The sequence below is a fragment of the Erythrolamprus reginae genome, chromosome 2 (genome assembly GCF_031021105.1).
Source record: "Erythrolamprus reginae isolate rEryReg1 chromosome 2, rEryReg1.hap1, whole genome shotgun sequence".
NCBI classification, from domain to species: domain Eukaryota; kingdom Metazoa; phylum Chordata; class Lepidosauria; order Squamata; family Dipsadidae; genus Erythrolamprus; species Erythrolamprus reginae.
Genome location: NC_091951.1, coordinates 25,565,276 through 25,584,809, shown reverse-complemented (window position 1 = coordinate 25,584,809; position 19,534 = coordinate 25,565,276). Strand labels below are relative to the sequence as shown.

Sequence of the window (19,534 nt, the reverse complement as noted above, 5' to 3'; positions counted from 1 at the left end):
CAGGTTGGGGGAGGCAGAGTGGAGGGGGGGGGCAGTCCTACTTGGGACATGTAGCTCTGTCGCATTCCTCGTGTTGTGTCCACTGACCCACCTCCAGTGGTGGTGGGGGGGAAGAAACTCTGGATGGAGGGCTGCCTGAGGAAGCGCTGACAGCCAAACCTCTAGCCGAGCTCAGTGGCAAAACAGCCAGGGATGCACTTCCTTGTCCCCCTCTCTCTCGCGTCTCCCCCTCACTCTTGGTAGTGACAAGGAGGGAAGAGTGCAGGTAAGACAAAACATGGGTGAAGAGACCCGAGCTGGCGAGTGAGCAGGCGTTTCAAACGGATGTAGGCATTCAAATGTACCACCCTTGCCTACACCCCCTGTACGAGGGGAGGGATTACGGCCTTATTTGCCTTCATCAGGTATCCACACCCTTACTGGGATTTGAAACCTGGCGCCTTTGTAAGGCAGAGACCTTAGCCATTAGACTACAGGCTCATCTCTCCTGTATCAGCTTGTACCAGGGAAGGGTTATGTGTGACTTTTTGTCGAGTCACCCTGGTATATTGTTACACATGCAGATTATAGTTGTCAGCTATAAAAAACTCATCTGCTTTGGAATATTATTATTATTATTAATTAGATTTGTATGCCGCCCCTCTCCGAGGACTCGGGGCAGCTCACAACAGTAATAGAAACAATTATAACAGGGAAACAAATCTAATATTAAAATAAAACATATGACGGATATATTGACAAGGAAATTATAAGATTGTATTTATGTATTAAATATATAACAATTGTTAAAAGGAAGATATTCCTTTGTAAATTAGACGTAAGCTGCACATAAATTACACTACTCTTCGAGTAGCGCAAATTGTAAATAATGATACCAAATATGTTATGTATAAAGCAGGATGCTTTATTTCTTTTCTTCTTTTTATTTTCTTTCATCTTCTTTTCCTTTCCCTTCTTTTCATATCGGTCTTACGTGTACATATTGTCATTGTGTTGTCCCTTGTTGTGTATTTTTAATGTAGATACTTAATAAAACTTTTTTCTAAAAAAATAATAAAATAAAACATATCTAAAACCCCAGAAATTCAAAGCAGAGGCTTAAGTTATCAGGAACAATTAAATCATTTGGTTTAAATAACATACCTTACTACAGTATTTGTTTAGATTACTCTAGAATGGCAAGAATGGTTAACAGCAAGTCAATTCACTTAACATGCAGATTCCCACGTTTCAGTCTTCTTTTGTCGTACAGAATTCTTATAAAGAACTCTTGATACTCTTAGACTTTGCAAAACAAAAATTAAGGGACAGGAGCGTCTGTGGAGGGAGAAGTGAAACAAGGGCAGGACGCGAGAGAAGCGTTCTAAAGGAAAAAGAAGTCCTTTTGTACCGTGGAAAATCCAAGCAACCATCGGGGTGCACTGCAGAAGTTTTCTCTTAATACAGTGATCCCCCCAGTTTCGCGCTCTCGATCATTGCTAATCGCTATATCGCAATTTTTCCACCCGGAAGTAAAAACACCATCTGCGCATGCGCGCCCCTTTTATCTATGGCCACGCATGCGTAGATGGTGGAGTTTGCGTTCCCCGGGCAGATCAGCTGCTGGGCGGCTTCCCTGGGTCTTCCCCCTCTTGCTGGCGGGAGGGTGAGCGGCGGGCATCAGCGAGGAGCCGGGGTTTCCCCTTTGCGTGGGCGGCCAGTAAGACCCCAGCGCCGCTTCCCAGCTGAGTCCCGAAGCCAAACGCGGAAGTTCGCCTTTGCCGTCTGGCTTCAGGACTCAGCTGCTGCAGCAGCGAGCGCGGGCGGGCGGGCGAACGGGCAAGCGGCAAGCGATCTTGGGGTTTCCCCGTTGCCTGGGCAACGGGGGAAACCCCATCTTCGGCTCCTTGCTGCTGCCGCGCTGCGGAGCAGATCAGCTGTTGGGCGGCCGAAGGGGTCTTCCCCGCCGCCCACACGCAAACTCCACCATCTGCGCATGTGCGGCCATGGAAAACAGGACGCGCATGCGCAGATGGTGTTTTTACTTCCATGCCGCTACATCGCGAGTTTACGATTATCGCGAGGGGTCTTGGAACGGAACCCTCGCGATAATCGGGGGATCACTGTACAACAAAGCAAGCAGAATTGAGGTCATGCAGAAGTTGAACATGAGTCACAAGAAAACAATGTGACAAGGAGAATGTTTGTGTTTACTTTATTCAAGGTACAGAGGCCAGATTTTGTTCCTTCTTCTCTTCTAAAATATGTCTCCTAATGGGGCTGAGAGGCAAAAAGGAAGCTGTGATGCTCCTTCAATATACCAAGGTGACTCCACAAAGAATCACACATAACCCTGATAACCTGTACGCCCCGAAGCTCAAGGTAACATATTACCTTGAATAGCAACTGGTCAAAGGGACTGGCTCCACCAAGGTTTTTGCGCCCACCCTGTGGATCGCCAGATATTCCCCTCTCAGTCCTGACCCTCTAAGTCAGGATTGGTAGTAAAAGCACCCACAAATTGGCACAGAACGGCTAGCCCCCCCAAAAAAAAACTCAGGAAGAGGTTGCCAACTCACAACAGATGCAGCCACGCCCCCTTAAACTATATACTTATAGTTTATATATAACCCCCCCTAAAATAGAAACTTATATTTTTAATATATTCTTCCGGGTATTACTATTGCTCTAATGCTGCCTCCTTCCTCCTATTTTTGTCGCCTGGGTCTTACACCTCTAATTTTCAACTTTCTTCCTAATTAATCGCTATAACTTAACTTCCAAAAATAGTCATTATCTAGAAACATAGAAGACTGACGGCAGAAAAGACCTTATGGTCCATCTAGTCTGCCCTTATACTATTTCCTGTATTTTATCTTACAATGGATATATGTTTATCCCAGGCATGTTTAAATTCGGTTACTGTGGATTTACCAACCACGTCTGCTGGAAGTTTGTTCCAAGGATCTACTACTCTTTCAGTAAAATAATATTTTCTCATGTTGCCTTTGATCTTTCCCCCAACTAAGTTCAGATTGTGTCCCCTTGTTCTTGTGTTCACTTTTCCTATTAAAAACACTTCCCTCCTGAACCCTATTTAACCCTTTAACATATTTTAAATGTTTCGATCATGTCCCCCCTTTTCTTCTGTCTTCCAGACTATACAGATTGAGTTCATTAAGTGTTTCCTGATACGTTTTATACTTAAGACCTTCCACCATTCTTGTAGCCCGTCTTTGGACCCGTTCAATTTTGTCAATATCTTTTTGTAGGTGAGGTCTCCAGAACTGAACACAGTACTCCAAATGTGGTCTCACCAGCGCTCTATATAAGGGGATCACAATCTCCCTCTTCCTGCTTGTTATACCTCTAGCTATGCAGCCAAGCATCCTACTTGCCTTTCCTACCGCCCGACCACACTGCTCACCCATTTTGAGACTGTCAGAAATCACTACCCCTAAATCCTTCTCTTCTGAAGTTTTTGCTAACACAGAACTGCCAATGCAATACTCAGATTGAGGATTCCTTTTCCCCAAGTGCATTATTTTACATTACATTTGGAAACATTAAACTGCAGTTTCCATTGCTTTGACCATTTATCTAGTAACGCTAAATCATTTACCATATTACAGACCCCTCCAGGAATATCAACCCTATTGCACACTTTAGAGTCATCGGCAAATAGGCAAACCTTCCCTACCAAACCTTCCCCTATGTCACTCACAAACATATTAAAAAGAATAGGACCCAGAACAGACCCTTGTGGCACACCGCTTGTAACCTGTCTCTGCTCAGAATACTCGCCATTTATTTATTTGTTTGTTTGTTTGTTTGTTTAATTTGTCATACAACTATAGTATTACTGAAAGAGTAGTAGTAGATGCTTGGAACAAACTTCCAGCAGACATGGTTGGTAAATCCACAGTAACTGAATTGAAACATGCCTGGGATAAACATATATCCATTGTAAGATAAAATACAGGAAATAGTATAAGGGCAGACTAGATGGACCATGAGGTCTTTTTCTGCCGTCAATCTTTTATGTTTCTAGTATTGTACTGTAGTATGTTTAACATAAAGTAGAGATAGAAAAGATAAAAAAGACATTTGGACAGGAACGGTAGGCACGAAGGCGCACTTATGCACGCCCCTTACAGCAAGGTTCGACAAACCCAGGCGCCTGGTCGCCAGTGGCGCCTAGAAAATGTTGTCTGGCGCCTAGAAAATGTTGCCTGCTGTACTGTATGTGTATACAGCAGTGTTTTTCAACCGGTGTGCCGCGAGGTGGCTCCTGCAAGTGGGAGCTCCAGGGCTGAGGCTTCAGCCCTGGAGCTCCCACTTGCAGAAGCCGCCCCCCGGCTATTGCCCCGCCGCCGCTACCCGCACACCCCAAAATACCCCCCTGCGTGCCCCTTTTCCATGGGCGCGCAGTTCCCATTCCCCTGCCTGCCTGGGGGGGGGGGCGGGGGCGGGGAGGCGCCGGCAGTAGAAGGCGCTGCCCCCGCACACACGATCCGCTCCCTCTCCTCCTCTTCCGCTGAAAGAAACGCGCGGAAGCTGCCTGCTTGAGCCTGGCGTTGCTCCACCCCGCTTCTTCCTGCTTGTCATCCTCCGTTGCCAGGAAAGCCGGGTTTGTTTTCTGTGAAAGCAGCGCGCCTTTTAACACGCTGCTTTCCTGCACCAGCGACGTTTGGCTGCCGGGGGGGGGGAGGAGAAAATCCTCCCCCCCCCCAGGAGCAGCAAAAGCCTAAGCGGTGGGGTGCACCGTTTGCCTTCCGGCTCAGTCGCAGAGGCTTTTGCTGCTTGTGGAGGGGGGGGGGGGTTGGCGGTGCCGATGCCAAATGCTTTCCCTCCGTGGTGGGGGGTGCAGGGCAGGCGCAGTCAGCCCCAGGAGACAAAGATGGAATGAGAGAAAGGAAAGAGAGAGAAAGGGAGGGAGAGAAAGAAAAAGTGAGAGATAGAAAGGATAGAGAGAAAGGGAATGAGAGAAAGGAAAGAGAGAAAAAGAGAGGGGAGAAGGAAAGAGTGAGAGATAGAAAGGATAGAGAGAAAGAGGGAATGGAAAGAGAGAAAGGGAGGGAGAGAAGTAAAGAGTGAGAGATAGAAAGGATAGAGAGAAAGAGGGAATGAGAGAAAGGAAAGAGAGAGAGAGAGAGAAAATAAGAGAGAGAGCAACAGAGAGAGAAAGAACAAGAGAGAGAAAGCATGAGAGAGAGAAAGAACAAGAGAGAGAGAGAGAAAATAAGAGAACAAGAGAGAGAAAAATAGCAAGAGAGAGAGAAAGCAAGACAGATAGGGAGAGGAAAGGAGAGTGAGAGAAATGAGAACAAAAAGGGGAGAAAAAAGGAGAAATGATAAAATGATTGAGGCAGAGAATGAGAGGAGAGAGAAACAAAAGAGAGAGAGAGAGAGGTGATTCTTGAAGCATATGGTAAAAAGCATCCAAATAATAAGAACCCCCCCCCCCCCAGCCCACACCTGTTTTTGAAAAGGATAAAAGAGAAAAAAAACCCAGCCCTCAACTGGTTTTGGAAATGGTTGGAGTGTGTATACATACACACACATAAGGGGGGGAGAGAGACAGGGATGGAAAAAGAGGAGAAGTGAGAGGGAGAAGGAATGAGGGAAAAAGGGAGGAAGAGAGAGAAATGAGAAACATGAGAGAGAAAAGGGGGAAAGACAGGAGAAGTACCCATAAATGAGACAGTGGTATAAATTTCAGGAGGGATGATTGATGATTGACTGTATTTATAAGGGGATGTTACATGGGATTGTATATATGAGGGGGTTATTTATGTATGTATGTATGTATGTATGTATGTATGTATGTATGTATGTATGTATTTATTTATTTATTTATTTATTAATTATTTATTTATTAGATTTGTGTCATTTTGGTTGGTGGTGTGCCCCAGGATTTTGTAAATATAAAAAGTGTGCCGCGGCTCAAAAAAGGTTGAAAATCACTAGTATACAGTGTATTTTTCCCGCCTTGTGTTTACGCCCAGAAATGGTACATCTTGGCTTCCGTAGCTCCGCCCATCAACCTCGGAGCGAGCTGCTTTCCCAGCGTCCCCTGCGCTTGCGTGCGTCTCTCCCTCCCCCCCTTGCCTCCATTCCGCCTCCTACTCGAACCCCTTCACTCCCCCCCACCGCACACAGACGCTCCGATCTTGGCCGCTCACCCGCCTTCGGAGAGAAGCGGAAGCCCCTCCCCTCCCCGGCGTGAGGTTTTGTTCATTCCTCCTCCGGCCGCGTGCGCGGTGACTTCCGACCAGTAACCCCTCCTCCCCCCCTCCCCCCCTCACCCGCGTCCCCGGCCCGGTCTCCCTTTCCTTCTTCTCTGTTTCGGTTTCTGACTAACGGTCTCCCCTCGGATCCCGACGGGAGTACAGCAGAGCCGGCTCGGCGGAGCCAGGCCTGCGCCGGGGGGGAGGGGGTGAAAGCGATGTCAGGTGGAGACTCGGCAAAAAAACAAGTTTGCTTAAAAAAAATTCTGGCTCCTAAATTTTTTGGCTGGCTCCTAGATTCTGAACAACTTTGTCGACCCCTGCCTTACAGACCTCTTAGAAAATGGGAGAAGTCTATTGTTGATAATGTAAGGTTGAAGATTTTGGGATTGGGGGAGGAAACAAGAGTCCGGTAGTGAGTTCCAGGCATTGACCACTCTATTGCTGAGATCATATTTTCTGCAGTCTAGTTTGGAGCGATTTACATTTAGTTTGTATCTATTGCATGCTCTTGTGTTATTGTTGTTAAAGGTGAAGTAGTCGCTAATAGGGAGTACATTGTGATGTATGATTTTATGAACAACAGTTAAAACAGTTCGGAGGTGGCATAGCTATAAATTTTCTAAACATAGTAATTGAAGTCTGGAGGAGTAAGGTAATTTGTTGTGTTGTTGTTGTTATTATTATTATTATTATTATTATTATTATTATTATTATTATTATTATTATTACTTAGATTTGTATGCCGCCCCTCTCCGGAGACTCGTTAGGAGGAGTGGAGGACTCTTCTTGTGAAGTATTTCTGGACTCCTTTAATTGTATTAATGTCTGTTACGCAGTGTGGATTCCATACAGGTGAGCTGTATTCAAGAATTGGTCTGACAAATGTTTTGTATGCCTCTTATGCCTCTTGATTTTAGGCCGTATTTCTCCCTCTCCTCAATTGGTATCTTTACTCAACTTTTTTTTTTTAGTTCTGTCATTTATAGATCCCCCTAAATTTTTAATTTTTTCTCCCCTTTCATATCTCCCTTCCAACTTTCTAACTATTTTAAATTTTATTTTAACTCATTCTCTATATTTAAACAAAAACAATTCTTGTTATTACTATTCCATCCATTGGTTAATAACATTTTAAATTCCCCATAACAAAAAATCCAACCTATAAATCATACAAACTTATATAAATACCTTTAAGAGTATTGATTATACAGATCATATACCATTCCAAAAATAATAACCATCTGAATCCTTTCAATATTAAATCAGGTTTGTAAGTTATACAAACCTTATATAAAACAAATCTTATAAAAAAGGGTAATAATTGTCTAAATTATATATCCTTCCAACAATTGACCTACTATAGCCTAATTTATTTCCCTTCTTTTCTTTATTCTTTTTTCCTGTCAACATCAATAATTCAATTAATTCAAAACTTAATTTAATTCAGTACATTATATAACAAACAGTAATCTAAAATTATTAACCTATAAAAACCCTTTAACTAAAATAATTATACTGATTATGCAAACTTATACACAACTAATGTTGTTAACACAATTAGGCATAATAAAATAGTTCTTTAAAATTCTATGACATTCCACCGTCAATCATTCAGTCTCTTTTAATCTCTAATGTTCTATTATTATAAATATTTCCCTTCCAATCCCACTCACTTAACATTTTATTTTTCTTTCTTTTATTTTTGTACCAATAACTTTCGCCAACTCCTTTTCTTCCTTTTGAATATATTATTTGTATAGGTATGCTCTCAATTATCAATAATTATTAATTAATTATTATTAATTATTAAGCTGTACTAAATAACTACCGTCCAGTCTCCAACCTTCCCTTTATGGGAAAGGTTGTTGAGAAGGGGGTGTCACTCCAGCTCCAGCAATCCTTGAAAGAAGCCGATTATCTAGGCCCTCATCAGTCAGGATTCAGGCCCGGCTACAGAACGGAAACTGCTTTGGTCACGCTGATGGATGATCTCTGGTGGGCCCAGGATAGGGGTTTATCCTCTGTCCTGGTGCTTCTTGACCTCTCAGCGGTCTCGGCCAGCAGGGAGGTGACACGGAGCTGGGCCCAGGAGATTACCAACGCTTCCTTGGGGAGGGGAGTTTTTCCAACACTCTATAAAGAAGCGCTTGTGCGCCCCCTCCTCAAGAAGCCTTCCCTGGACCCAGCCGTACTTAATAACTATCGTCCAGTCTCCAACCTTCCCTTTATGGGGAAGGTTGTTGAGAAGGTGGTGGCACTCCAGCTCCAGCGGTCCTTGGAAGAAGCCAATTATCTAGGTCCCCAGCAGTCGGGTTACAGCACGGAAACCGCTTTGGTCGCGTTGATGGATGATCTCTGGCGGGCCCGGGACAGGGGTTTATCCTCTGTCCTGGTGCTCCTCGATCTCTCAGCGGCTTTCGATACCATCGAGCATGGTATCCTTCTGCACCGGCTGGAGGGGTTGGGAGTGGGAGGCACTGTTTTACAGTGGTTCTCCTCCTACCTCTCTGGCCGGTCGCAGTCAGTGTTAGTGGGAGGGGTCAGAGGTCGACCTCTAGGTTTGTCCCTTGTGGGGTTCCTCAGGGGTCGGTACTCTCCCCCCCTGCTATTCAATATCTATATGAAACCACTGGGTGAGTTCCTCCAAGGGCATGGTATTTCATAGATTCCTTGGTTTTCAAGTTGGATTTTGTCTTTTGGGTTTCTTAAGATATATATTAAAATGTAGTACAGTACATACTCTATAGAGTGCAGAGAAGTAGGGGGTGATTAGTGGGCTGGAGGCTAAAAGATATAAAGAAGGGTTGCAGGAATTGGATCTGTCTAGTCCAGTGAAAGAAAGGGCTAGCTATGACATGGGAGCCATCTTCCAACACTTGAGGGGTCAAGAACGGGGGTCAACATATTTTGCAATGCACCAGAAGGCAAGACAAGAAGCAGTGGATGGAAACTAATCCAGGAGAGAAGCAGCCCCACAACTAAGGAGAATTTTCCTGACACTGAGAACAATTAACTAGTTGTCTGAAATGGTATTGGGTCACCTGCTTGTGCAGGATGTTGGAATAGAAGTCTTGCAAGGTGCCTTCCAACTCTGTCAAAAACCCCCAGTGATGGAGCACCCACAACCTTTGGAGGAAAGCCATTCTCAAAGAATCAACCTTAACTTGAGACTTTTTCAATCTTCCCACCAGCAGAAAATTGCAGCCATCACTTTCACTGCGTGCAGCACCAGTGGGCTTAAATTTGGGCAGGAGGGGAACCTGCAGCAGCAGCAGAAACTGACAAGCTTCAGCCCGGCTGGTTCTCTGCTTCCAGGCCGTGGAGGAAACCAAACAGCCCGACTTGCTCCCAGACTCTCCTCCCACCTGCCCCAAACTCACCTTCTAGGTGCTGCTTCGATCCTTGCAAGAGCACAAGAGCCGCTCTGCACCCCACCTTCCTCCCATGAGTCTTTCGGAAGAGGAAGTTCCTCTGCGTTTCTTTTCTACACTGATCTTTTCTAGCAATTTAGCACTCGATGGTTTTAACCCCTCTATTATGCACGTTTCAGGCACAGATATTGCATATCTGGCAGCTATCTCTTGATAGCGGCAGAAAAACACTCTTACATTATTACTTGTCCCGTCTCTTGCTAAGGGGTTTGTAAGATGTTTTCACTGTATAAAGTCTGTCAAATCGTTTTTCATTTCTAGCAACTGACCTTTGCAAGTGAGCTTAGTGAAATAGTGAAATATGAGGCTACTAGACTTACCAAGTTTAGATGTATAATGAAACCTAAATTTATATTTGTAATGATTTTTATTGAATTTAAAACAAACCAACATACAAAATATACATATCAACCAGACCAACATACCAAAAAGGGGGGATGGGATGAAGGGGAAATATTTTCCTTTAAATTTATTTTTTAAATAAAATATTTTTATTTTATTTATTTGTCAAAAGGTGGACATGATGACAGGTATAAACATAAACAAAAGAAAAATTGTTATAGGTAAATTCGGACAATAGGACAGTAGGACAGGAACAGTAGGCAAGATGGTGCGCTTATGTACTCCCCTGACAGATCTCTTAGGTAAGGGGCGAGGTCGACTGTAGACAATCTAAGGTTAAAGTTTTTGGGGTTTAGGGAAGAACCACAGAGTCAGGTAGTGCATTCCAGGCATTGATCACTCTGTTGCTGAAGTTGTATTTTCAGCAGTCGAGTTTGAGCCATTTACATTGAGTTGGAATCTATTGTGCGCTTGTGTGTTGTTGTGATTGAAGTTGAGGTATGATAGATAAATTAGTGAGGATTGGACTTAATCCCTGGATAGTTCAGTGGATTTGCAACTGGCTGAAGTGTAGACATCAGAGAGTTGTTGTTAATGGTGAGTATTCTGAGCAGTGACAGGTTACAAGCGGTGTGCCACAAGGGTCTGTTCTGGGTCCTATTCTTTTTAATATGTTTGTGAGTGACATAGGGGAAGGTTTGATAGGGAAGGTTGCCTATTTGCCAATGACTCTAAAGTGTGCAATAGGGGTTGATATTCCTGGAGGCGTCTGTAATATGGTAAATGATTTAGCTTTACTAGATAAATGGTCAAAGCAATGGAAACTGCAGTTTAATGTTTCCAAATGTAAAATAATGCACTTGGGGAAAAGGAATCCTCAATCTGAGGTATTATATTGGCAGTTCTGTGTTAGCAAAACTTCAGAAGAGAAGGATTTAGAGGTAGTGATTTCTGACAGTCTCAAAATGGGTGAGCAGAGTGGTCAGGCAGTAGGAAAAGCAAGTAGGATGCTTGGGCTGCATAGCTAGAGGTATAACAAGCAGGAAGAGGGAGATTGTGATCCCGTTATATAGAGCGCTGGTGAGACCACAATTGGAATACTGTGTTCAGTTCTGGAGACCTCACCTACAAAAAGATATTGACAAAATTGAACGGGTCCAAAGACGGGCTACAAGAATGGTGGAAGGTCTTAAGCATAAAACGTAACAGGAAAGACTTAATGAACTCAATCTGTATAGTCTGGAGGACAGAAGGAAAACAGGGGATATGATCAAAACATTTAAATATGTCAAAGGGTTAAATAAGGTCCAGGAGGGAAGTGTTTTAAATAGGAAAATGAACACAAGAACAAGGGGACACAATCTGAAGTTAGTTGGGGGAAGGTTCAAAAGCAACATGAGAAAATATTATTTTACTGAAAGAGTATTAGATCGTTGGAACAAACGTCCAGCAGACGTGGCTGGTAAATCCACAGTAACTGAATTTTAAACATGCCTGGGATAAACATATATCCATCCTAAGATAAAATACAGGAAATAGTATAAGGGCAGACTAGATGGACCATGAGGTCTTTTTCTGCCGTCAGTCTTCTATGTTTCTATTCATTGACAGGTAAAACATTTTGGCAGATGATTTTATGAATTACATTTAGATCAGATTGAAGGCAACATAGCTCTAAATTTTCCAAGCCCAAAATTTCAAGTCTGGTGGAATTAGGCATTCTGTGAGTAGAGGAATCTTCTTGTGAAATATTTCTGGACTGTCTCAATTGTAAATGTTTTGTGATGCTTTAAAGAATGACACAATCATCTTTGTTAAGGGTCACTCTCAGTGGAAATCAAAACCTCTCTACATCCCTAAACTTCAAGACTGATTTCCCATGGCTCCCAAGGATTTATTACATGGTAGCACCATTAGACGAGACACTCTAAGAGAGCTAACTTCACTCCTGTGGGATGCATCCAAGAGCAACCAGCATGCCTGAAGGAGGAAATTTTATATCTGCTAGATACTAAGTGCTATGTTCCTCTATAAATTGACCTGCAAGGAAGTCTCTAGGGTTTAGAAAATGGGGTCCAGGAAAGAGGGAGTGATAGCCTATATGTATCTTGTTTCCCCGAAAATAAGACACTGTCTTATATTAATTTTTGCTCCAAAGTTGTGCTATGTCTTATTTTTTGGGGGGTGCCTTATATTTCTCAAATAAGACAAATTCACAGGCAGAAAAGCTGACACCCCCAAAGAAAGTGTACCATACGGTACACTGATTACGGTATGGTACCTGTCAGTATGGCACCCACACACACAAACGACGGCACTTATATGGTACAACAGTATACTCCCGCTATTGCAGCTTCCGGCCACCAGAGGAACTACAGTCTACGCACTGTAGTGGAGACTGTAATGGCGGTGAGACAGCAGCAGACTGTGTCTGCTGTACTGGATGGTACAAAGCGATGGAAGGGGCCAGCAGGGGATGCCACATTATTACAGTACCGCTATGAACAGTTTTGAATGGTACCATATGTTTTTCCACTGTACCGTATGTAAACCTGATTACGCCTTATTTTCGGGGGGTGCCTTATATTAGCAAATTCTGCAAAACCTCTGACATGCCTTACTTTCGGGGTACGTCTTATTTTCGGGGAAACAGGGTAGTAGAAGAAATGTTTCCAAAAGGATTTGTAAAAAACAAAAAGTAAAATAGAATACCCCATCCAACCATATGGCTAACTGACAACCAGGCTAATATTTAATAATAATAGTAATAGTCAGTGATTGGCCACCAACATTTTTATTACTACATTGTGGGCATGACTTATTTTGTGGGTGTTGCTTGATGGTCATGTGACGGGGTGGCTTGTTAACCTTGTGACTGGGTGGGAGTGGCTTGCCAGTCATATGACCAGGTGGGAGTGGCTTGACGATCATGTGACCAGAGGTTGGCTTAATGGCCATGTGACTGGCTTAAAAGTGGCCAACTTGACATCACTCATGTTAAGGGTTTGAGTTACGGAGCCTGGCCTCTCCTCGCCTCAAATAAATACAAGATATTTACTATTACTGAACATCCAAAATCCAAATTACGTCCGGGTCAAATAGACCCGAAACAGTATGAACAGTATATAAGTGTACAGTAAATGCGAACAGAACAGCAGAGCTAATCCTATATGTATATATGACATATGATATGTGTATATACATATTACACACAGGCACTGAAATATATATATATATGTACACACACACACTACTATATGTACGCACACACACACACACACGCACACATATGCACAGCTCTTCTAAAATTATACACATTCAACCTCATTTACTGCGATAGGAAAAATATACCATGTCTATTTTCTGCCACACATTTAACCATAACCTCTGTACATTAGAATATTACACGTGCCTTCAGATGTACTTCCCTAGCTTGCACCTCACTATTAGAGCTAGGAAATGTCATGGATTGAATAAAATATGGTGAATCTGACTCTTGAGAAGCAAGAGCAAGAATGATGGTCATAAGTTTTTTTTCTTGCTTGCTTGCTTTTTTCTTTCTTTCTCTTGCTTCCTTCCTTTCCTCCTTTCCTTTCCTTTGTTCCATTTCTTTCCTTCCTTTCTCCTCCCCTTTCCATTCTTTTCCTTTGTTCCATTCCTTTCCTCCTTTCCTTTCCTTCCTTTCTCCTCTCCTCCCCTTTCCTTTCCTTCCTTTCTCCTCCCCTCCCCTCCCCTGTCCTTTCCTCTGTTCCATTCCTTTCTCCCTTCCTTTCCTTTCCATTCCCGTTCCCTTCCTTTCCTCCTTCCCTTCCCTTCCCTCCTGGGTCACGATCATTTGGCACACAGCAAAGGCAGCTCCCTTCTCCTCGGCTGCTTGGACTACACACCCAAAGCCCCATGTGATCGATCACAGCCAGCAAAAGACGGCGGGACCCAAGGCAGACAGCTGCACGGAAGACCAGACGGGGCTCTCTGTCTCTTGCTCTTTGCATCCAGGGCGAGTCAGGGAATCTGGGACAGGGGGCAGGTGGCTGCTTGGCCATCGTTTTTAAAAAAAGAACAAACCTCTAATAGCTATCAATATTTCATTTTGACACACATCATTCTGTATCTCTGTCCCACAGCAACTCTTTAATACTTCAGTGAGAAAGACAGTAAAAGGTTTTTCCTAAAACCAGATCTAGAGATAAAATGCGATCATCCTTCAAACCTTCTTTTCCGAACTGATCTGAAGAGCTCAGGTTTTGGAGCCGGGGAAAGAAAGGGGAGGAAGCGTGGAGTGCCAGGAGCAAAGTCTGGACCTCCCCCAGCAGGAATCCTGCAACCAAACCCTTCCCAAAGCCTCTTCCTCCCTTCCCCAAGTTGTGCCGGCGCTGCTGCCCCACGGCCCTCTGGGAGACACTGAAGTAGACCCAGAGGCAGGGTTGGTTGAGAACGGTACGTTTATTCAGCTCAGAGTAGGTAAGTGACTTTCAGCTAGTACCGTCTGCTCTGCTTGGGAGAAACCGCTTCTTTTATACATTTGCGGTTCCCGCCAAAGCAAGAGCAGAACGCGTCTGAGCCAATCAGGAGCGACTTCCTGATTCCAGCTCAGACAGCGCTTTAGCAAGGAACAAACTATTTACAGAGATACAAGGTAGCCATTACAGGATACAACACCCCTCCCTCCTTAGTTGGATACATCCATCACGAAAGCCATGTGACGAAGTCGTCCAATCTGTTGGGTCGCCGCGAGGCTCGCTCCGACCTGCGCAGTTCAGTTGCGTCCTCGCTACCGACGGTGGAGGTTGGTTCGCTGTTGCTCCCCCGGCGCGGCTGGGGCCTGGTTGGGGCTCCGGCCTGTTGATTCGGCCTGGCAGGCACGACGCTGGCTTCGGAGGAGGACGATGGTTCGGCGTCGCTGGAGGATTCTCCCCTGACCCAATAAGTCCATTTGAATGTCTAGTAAATCGGGTTGCGAGTTATAGTCTGTTGAAATGGGAGAGTCTTTGTCAGCGGTTTGCTCCATGGGGTTTTCCATGCGTTTCCGAATGTGGTCAATGTGCCGCTTCCACATTCGACCATCCTCTAGTTTTACCATATATGTTTTTGGAGCATTCTGTTTAACAACAATTCTCTTCATCCAGTTTACACCCCCATCAAAAATTTTTACAAATACATTTTGTCCCAAATACATTTGTCTTTCCGGGTTTACATATATTGGGTTATTAGTACAAAACCTTGGGTGTAACCTATCCAGTGGGGACCTTAATTTCCTTCCCATTAGTAACTCAGCAGGACTCACGTGCGTGTGAGAGTTTGGGGTAATGTGCTGGGTTAACAAGAACTGGTCCAAATTCTGTTGTACATCTCCTGGGCCTGACCTGCGTAATGCTTCCTTAGCCACGCGAACATAACGTTCCGCCAATCCATTAGCCCAGGGCGAGTAAGGTGAGATGAGTGCATGTCTGACCCCTAGGTTATCTAAGAATAATTCAAACTGCCTGGCCGTTAATTGAGGCCCATTGTCAGACACTAGGATATCGGGGCAACCATGGGTAGCAAACAGCCTGCGCAAAACCTTGATGGTGGCACTTGTGGTTATGTTGTTCATTGCTATGATTTCCACCCATTTGGAAAATGCATCAACCACTATTAGGAAGTATTGTGACCCCACTGGCCCTGCAAAATCAATATGGACCCGGGACCAAGGCCCTGCAGGTTGCTCCCACTCTGCTGGAGTTGTTTTGGGGGGGGGGGTTAGGCCGTGATTCTTGGCATGGATCACATTTGGCTACCCAATTTTCAATATCAGCATCCAAACCTGGCCACTATAAATGCCCTCTAGCTAGGCCTTTCATCCTGACAATCCCAGGATGGCCCACATGTAACATTTCAAGTACCTTTTCCCTTAGGCTTTTAGGAATGATCACTCTATCCCCCCACAATAGACAACCTTTTACATATGACAATTCAAGTCTTTTGGTTTTGAAGTCACACAATTCAGGTTTCACAGAGTCATTTTGCCATCCCTTAAGTACACAGTTAACCACCTGTTTTAGGATTTGATCTTGCTGCGTATGTGCAGCCACCTCCTTTGCGGTAGTTAGTGGGTTGTCTTCGAGCTCTATCATTAAGACATCAGCAGAAGGGGCAGGGTCCTCCACTAACTCTGCCATGGGGCACCTACTGAGGCCATCTGCATGGTTGATGGTTTTACCCCCTTTATGGATGAGCTCGTACTGGTATCCTGAGAGGAAAAGGGCCCATCTGATTAATCTTGGGGACATAAATGGAGGAGTAGGCTTGTTGGGGGCTAAAAGGCCTAATAAGGGCTTGTGGTCGGTAACCAATTCGAAACTCCTCCCAAAAAGGTAATTATGAAACTTTTTAACTCCTGCCACTAGAGCTAGAGCCTCCTTATCTAGTTGGCTATAGTTCCTTTCAGTATTGGTCATCGTTCTGGAAAAGAAAGCAATTGGGGCCTCTGTTTTGTTAGGCAAAACGTGAGCCAAGACTCCTCCCACGCCGTACGGGGAAGCGTCTCACGTAAGCCTGATAGGTAGCGAAGTACTATACTGGACTACCACACTTTTAGAAGTCAATAATTGTTTTATTTGTACAAAGGCTTCGTGTTCAGTTCTCCCCCATGTCCAAGGGGTTTCTTTCTGTAGCAAACGGTGTAGAGTCTCTGCTGCTGTTGCCTTCTGTTTTAAAAAAACGGAGTAAAAATTAAGAAGGCCTAAAAAAGCTTGCAATTCAGTCTTATTTTGTGGCTCTGGGGCTTCTCTAATAGCTCTCAGTTTCTCAGTGGTGGGGTGGATACCTTCCTTGTCGATTTTATAACCTAGGAATTCTACACTGTTGGTTCCCCAGACGCATTTATCAGGCTTAATTCTCAACCCTTTGTCTTGAAGTCTCTGAAGTACTTCCCTTATCCTTTTGTTGAGCTGTTCTTGGTTTTCCCCTGCAATTAAGATGTCATCAAAATAGGGAATGGCCCCTTTAATCCCTGATAACAATCTTTCCATTATGCTTTGGAATATCCCTGGGGCTATGCTTACTCCAAACTGTAATCTGGTACATTTAAAGGCACCCCTGTGGGTCACAATCGTTTGCGCGTTTGCTGTCGCTTCATCGACAGGCAGCTGCTGATAAGCTTGGGCGAGATCGATCTTTGCAAACCTTTCCCCCTCCCCCCAGGGAGTGCAGGAGTTGTTGTACCACCGGAATAGGGTAAGGGTGGTGTTGGAGGGCCTTATTTAGCGTAGATTTATAGTCAGCGCAAACTCTTAAGGAGCCATCCGGTTTTAGAGGGGTGACTATGGGTGTTTCCCATGGTCCCTGCTCCACAGGAACTAAAATGCCTTGGCTTATGAGCTTATCCAGCTGCAGGTCAAGTTTGGGAAGTAGCGGAAGGGGTACCCTGCGAGGTTTGAGCCTGACAGGCGGGACCTTGGGGTCAATGGAAAACGAGATAGGGGGCCCTTTATACGACCCCAAGGTGGGGCTAAACACTTCAGGGAACTCTTGTAAAAAGTTAGGCATGCTATCACAGTTAACAGTACAAATACCAGAAATTTCAATTCCCAAAGGTTCCATCCAAGCCAACCCCAGGAGAGAGTGCTTAGCCCCTGTAACAACAATCATGGGTAGGGTACATTTAACATTGTTAAATACGATAGGTTACATTCACTTTGCCCAGAACAGAGATTATCCCCCCTTGAAAATCTCTAATTACCAACGAGGTTTGCAATAGCTCAGATTTAGACAGGCTAGGCATGTACAATTTAAGCTTTTCCCATGGCATAATGGTGTATTTAGACCCCGTGTCAAGCTCCATAGAACATGGCTTGTTATTTAAAAGTAATGAAATAACAATCTTGCCCCCATTTTTTGTTGCCGTGGTATTCACGGAAAATTGAGTGTTACCTCTTGAGTAGTCGCGGTTAGCGGCTGAGTAGTTCTTACGGCTCGAAAAACGGAAAGGTCGGTTTTCTCGCGGTTGAGGTGTTTGATTCTGGGGTCGTTGGTGGCGCGGCGTGGAGAAGGTTTCCTCCGGTGCAGATGCTCTGCAGGCTTCGGCGATGTGGCCGCGTCGGTTGCAGCGGCGGCATATGGCGTCCCGGAAGGGGCATAGTTGGCGCTGATGGTTTCCTCGGCAGCCGGCGCAGGGGGTGGCGGGGTGAGGAAGTCTGTGTTGTCTCGGCTGGTCTTGCAGCAGGAAACAGCTGTCCTCGTTGCGAGCTGGTGGGCTGCGGTCATCTGGGTCCTCGGTGCGGGAAAACATGGAGTCTATCTTGGCGATGACTTCTTTCTTTTCATGCTCCATCAGCTCTTTAGCAGCGGCGTCGGCGACCTCTGCGGTTTGCGCTAGCTTAATCACTGTTTGTAGGGTCGGTTCGTCTTCGGTGAGGAGTTTGTTCCTGACCGCGGCGTTTCTCATGCCAAAGACTAAGGCATCGGTGAGGCGAGCTTCCGGGTTGTCAAACTTGCATTTCGCAAGCACCGTTCGAAGTCGCGTTGCAAATTGGTTGATTGATTCCGCTTCGCGCTGAGCCATTCTAGAAAACTGGTGCCGGAAAACCATGGCTGGTTTTGTTGGCTTGAAATGGCTCGCGAGCTTGTCTTGTAGGACGTCCCAAGCGACGGATCTTGCTGGCAGCGGGGTCGGTGAGAGTCTGGGCGAGGGCGCGGATTTCTGGACCGCAGTAATTTAGGAAGATGGCCCGTCTTCGATTGGCGTCGGCGTCCCGTATTCCTGCTGCCTCGAGGAAGATCTCGAAGTTGGCTAGGTAGTCGTCCCAGGAAGTCTTTTCGGGGTCGAAGAACTCAGGAGCCCGGCCGATTTGGAGATTGTTCATGTTGCACGCGTAGTTTCTTTCGTCCGTCGTCGCCAGTGAAGTAGACCCAGAGGCAGGGTTGGTTGAGAACGGTACGTTTATTCAGCTCAGAGTAGGTAAGTGACTTTCAGCTAGTACCGTCTGCTCTGCTTGGGAGAAACCACTTTTTTTATACATTTGCAGTTCCCGCCAAAGCAAGAGCAGAGCGCCGTCTGAGCCAATCAGGAGCGACTTCCTGATTCCAGCTCAGACAGCGCTTTAGCAAGGAACAAACTATTTACAGAGATACAACGTAGCCATTACAGGATACAACAGACACACCCTGGGAAGAGCACTCACCTTTGCTGGCGTGCCTGGGCTGGGGGCCTGGAGTCTCCACCACCACCTTCTGCCGCACGAATCCCAGCGACCAGTTAGGTCTCACAGAGTGGGTCTTCTCCGGGTCCCGTCGACTAAACAATGTTGCTTGGCGGGACCCAGGGGAAGAGCCCTTCTCTGTGGCGGCTCCGACCCTCTGGAACCAACTCCCCCCCAGAGATTAGAATTGCCCCCACTCTCCTTCCCTTTCGTAAGCTACTTAAAACCCACCTCTGCCGCCAGGCATGGGGGAATTGAGATTTCTTCTCCCCCTAGGCCGTTACAATGGTATGCATGGTATGTATGTGTGTTTGGTTTTGTATATTAAGGGGTTTTAATTGCTTTTAGTATTGGATGATTATTGTGTACT

The 19,534-nt window shown here is 45.2% G+C and overlaps 1 pseudogene; it reads right to left on the bottom strand.

The window, feature by feature from the left end:
* The window catches only part of LOC139160055 (zinc finger protein 135-like), a 12,938-nt pseudogene extending 3,273 nt beyond the window's left edge, over window positions 1-9,665 (bottom strand).
* Window positions 9,666-19,534: the final 9,869 nt, after the last annotated feature.